The sequence below is a fragment of the Etheostoma cragini genome, chromosome 4 (genome assembly GCF_013103735.1).
Source record: "Etheostoma cragini isolate CJK2018 chromosome 4, CSU_Ecrag_1.0, whole genome shotgun sequence".
Taxonomy (NCBI): Eukaryota; Metazoa; Chordata; class Actinopteri; order Perciformes; family Percidae; genus Etheostoma; species Etheostoma cragini.
Window position 1 is genome coordinate 30,311,564 of NC_048410.1, and position 4,562 is coordinate 30,316,125.

Sequence of the window (4,562 nt, forward strand, 5' to 3'; positions counted from 1 at the left end):
CTAAATGAGGGACATCTGGCTTAAACGAGGGACATCTGGCCTAAATGAGGGACATCCGGCCTAAATGAGGGACATCCGACCTAAATGAGGGACATCTGGCCTAAATGAGGGACATCCGGCCTAACTGAGGGACATCCAGCCTAAATGAGGACATCCGGCCTAAATGAGGGACATCTGGCCTACATGAGGGACATCTGGCCTACGTGATGACATTTGGCCTAACTGAGGGACATCCGGCCTAAATACCCCCAGACGTCTCCAACGTGGGGGGGCGCTAGGGTCTCACAGCATCCTATGCACCCACAGCATTTTTGGCCCAACCTGTTGAGAACTAGATCGTAAGTAGTAACTATGGTCGCTTGGAGAGAGGCAAATTAAGTCTGGAAAAGTAAGGAATTTAGAAATGGAAAACACATAACACATGTAACAATGCTGTAAGAGAACTGTTTTTAGCTACTACGTAAAATCTCTTGGCACCCGACCATTCTAAACAGATTATCAATGCAACAACTGTTTTTATGTACATCTCAGATGGGTTGACAGGTGGGTTGAGGAGTACCTGTAATAGCCTCCACAGTCTGATGTTGGATTAGCATTATGAAGTATCTTTAAACCCAGGGAAGAAACCCCAACTGCAGCCCTTTGCTGCGTGTAATTCCCAAAAATATTTTATTAAAGGGTGTAGAAACAGCTGATCAAGACAAACCCACCATGCAGGTTCACATCTGTGTAATAAAAGATCTTCTGGCACCTCAGCTTTGGGATTTAGTGCTAATTAGCTCATGTTTGCATGCTAACACACTAACGATGGTGAGCATCGTGGCTTTGTCTTTCCTACGGTGATAGAGGACAGAAACATGGAGCCAGTTTAGTTAAGCTTGATCAAAAGAGTTAGTCCAATCCAAGATGGCAATATACACATTTCTCACCCCAATGTCATATATAAGAAAGAATTCTCTTCGGTCCCCCCGAAGTCAATCCCCATTTCACATAAAACCTTGGCTACCTTTCATTAACCTGGGTGTAATGTTATGTAACAGATAGAGATAGAGTGGGAGAGAGAGAGAGAGATAGATAGATACTTTATTTGTCTCCATGTGGAAATTCAAGGTCCCAGTAGCTTACTGACATCACACACAGCATGCACATGCATCATAAACAGGATGATAAAATAAACAACAAAAAGCAAACAAATCCACATAAATAATATGGACAATACAAGAAGAAATACTAAATAAAAACATCCACATGAATGTACTAAAGGATGTTCTAGCGTGAGACGCTGGCAGTGACGGTCGGGGCTGACCCTCTGGGTCAGCATGCATGGGGAGGCAAGGTGCTCCAGGAGACAGTGTCTCATGGTGGTATAAGTACAAATAAGTCCAATAGTGCAGGGATAAAGTCTAGAGACCGGCATAAATATGGATAATTAAAAAATAGAATGTAGACAGTTATATAAAACTATAGCAGTGCAAGGTTAAAGTAAAAAAAAAAAGACAGCATTAAATACGGCATTATGTGAGAATAGAGTGGATATTCACAAATCAACAGTCGACAATAGAGGTTTGAAGTAATAGGGTTACAGCCATTGTTCATTGTCAAGTATTAAGTCAGACCTCAGTCCATGCTGGGGGAAGGGATGGTGGGGGGGTGCATATGGGTTAGTATAGCCTGGAAACATTAGGCCAGCCAATACATAACTGTAGTTCTAGAGGTGGTGGAAGTGGTGGAGAGGCAGACAGACTATGAGAGAGAGAGAGAGAGGTTGATCTCTACACTTCATCACACTGCGCCTGTTGTGATTGAGGTAGAAAATGACACATTGTGTGTTTAAGTAAAGGATCCAAATACGTCTGATGAATGCATAAAGTTAAGTTCAGCTGAAGTTTAAGTGACAAACAACCAGTGAGACACGTCGGCACCATAGATTCAAAAACAACAACAGGGATTTTATTGGTCACGTTAACAAAATCATACCTAAAAATCAGCATCATAGGTACAGTGTCCAGCTCCTCAGTATGTACAGGAACAAGGCATGTTTACAGCGTAACACAGGAGAACATGCAGCTCCACGGCCTCCACCCAGAGCAGAGCTTCAGAAACTCTCCACACCATGACATACAAACTGGATATGTGTGTTCAACGGATCAATTTCATTAATGAGAATATACCATTACTGTTCTCTCTCTTCTGTTATGGAACATTTAAAACTCTCTACATTCATCTTTATTGGATTCGTAATTTAAAAAGTTTTTAAAAGGAATTATTAGTGAGTTGAGTGGAATTAAATAATTGTGATATTGTAAGTTGTCACAAATAAACACTTATGATCTTATAAGCAGGGTTCAAAATGAACCTTTCCGTCCACCAGCCAGATGGCTAGTCAGTGATCAAGTTCCCCAGCCACTCGGTAGAGTCCCGTTGGGTGGGCTGGTGGTAGGTGGAGCACACCTACCAGCCACTCGGTAGAGTCCCATTGGGTGGGCTGGTGGTAGGTGGAGCACACCTACCAGCCACTCGCATATTTTACCTGCATTTGGCTAGTAGATGGTGCTAATTTGGAACCATGATTATAAGTGTTTATGATTATGATATGGTATCATTTAACAACATGCACTGCAGTGATCAGACTCCCTGCTTTTCACTTAGGTTAAAAGGACATGTCACGTTTCTCAAATACTATTAAAATGTTGTTTCTACATTTCATCAAATATCTACGTATGCTAGTTCTTATTTTCTGTATAACTGGCTGAAATCAGTTTCCTTCTAAGACCTTTGTACTCTAGAAAGATTCCCAGCAGCTGACAGGAAATGTTGTAGAAAACCACTTTAAAATACAAGTGATACATCCCTTTAAAGTATTTTTCTGTGCTATATGTTACTTTCATTGTCATATACTGCAAAAAGATTTACATCTTCACAAACACAACTTTCTCAGGCCGCGTAACCCTTTTTCATACATTTCAAAGACTTTAAGATGCCATTTCATCTCATTCTGGTTTCTTAAAGCCATATTCAACCTGTATGGAATAGCTTTTTAATATTATAGTTTTACATTTAAAATCAGCTGTAAACCAAGGTGCCTTTCTGTCACTCTTATGTTCCTGCTCTTATTTTGAAGGCAAAACATTTTTTGTTAAAAAAGTTAGAACAAAAATTTAAAAAAAAAGTTTAGTACTGCTCAAGTACCCAAAAATATTCCACCTGGGTGAAATATCGCTTTATCTCGTTAAATATACATCCAATAACTTGTTTAAAGAAAGAGCAGGAATAGTGTTTCCAAGGCGACTGCGCTGATATAATGAGACCGGCAGATTTCGGGATATTGCGACTGCGTTAAATTCATTTGTACATTCATTGAGTCTCTAAGTAAAATGCTACTGCTGTGTGTGTATTGTGTATATGAGTACATAAAGGGAAGCCTGTGAGGAACACCTTCCAGTCTTCTCTTCTTCTTCAGTGGGATATTTGGGTGTAAACTGTCGTTTTGCTCTATTTTCAGCTGCTTGTGTTTTTGCAACCTTCTGAGGTGGTGATGTGCAGCAGCACGACGTCTATGATTAATGAGACTGAGCTCGGGGTCAGGACCCTGCACACGGCTGCTCAAGTGTCCTTGAGTAAAGTCCTGAATCCCAAGCAGCTGCAGGAACACTCATGCTGTGACCTCTGACCTTTGGAGCCGACCTGCTTCATGTAGTTCTACTGGAACATAGGCTCAGTTTCAGCAAATGTGACAGGAAGTTAGTTTTAGAAAATCTTCCACCTATGAATGATAGATGACTAAAAACAAGCTATTTATTCCCACAAAGGACTTCTGTGTGCCCCCCCCCCCCCCCCCCCCCTTCAGGTTTATATACTGAATCAGGAGGTTATAAAGGGGTCTAACAGTGTCTCCTCTGCCGTGCCTTCACAAGGTCTTTCCATGACATCGGAGAACTGCTCTACCAACAGCTCTTGATATTAATAGACTATTTCTATGGCAACAGAGTGATGGTGCTGCTGAGAGAATAACGATTGATTTTCTCTGTCTTTGGTCAAGGTGCTCGTGTTCAGGTCACTGACAAAGAGAAACAGACTTTAGTTTCTTTTCACACGCTCCAGACTTTTTGAATTATGTCAAAGTGGGCTTCTGGATTTTTCTTTTTACTATTTTACAACAGTTTATGGACTAAACCTTTCATCTACAATGAAGACAATAAAGATCTGCACCTCAAGTCAATCAATAACGAAAATAATTGTTAGTGTCAACTGTAAAAAACTATAAAAACTTAATAAATGCTGCAGAACCAGAGATGTCTTTTACTCCACAGCTTCCTTGTCAAAACCCGGTGCCTACATAACCCACAATGCAACTCAACCTGCTGACATCTGTGTGTGAGATTCAGCTGTGTTATGCTAGTAGCAGCTAACGTAGCCTGCATCAGGAGGAGCCGCTACAGAGGTGTGGTAGGCTCACTGCTTTCTAACTCCACGGGACATCACTGGAGGATCGCTCCACCCAGCACCCCCCAGCTCCACCCAGCTCCACCCAGCACCCCCCAGCTCCACCCAGCTCCACCCAG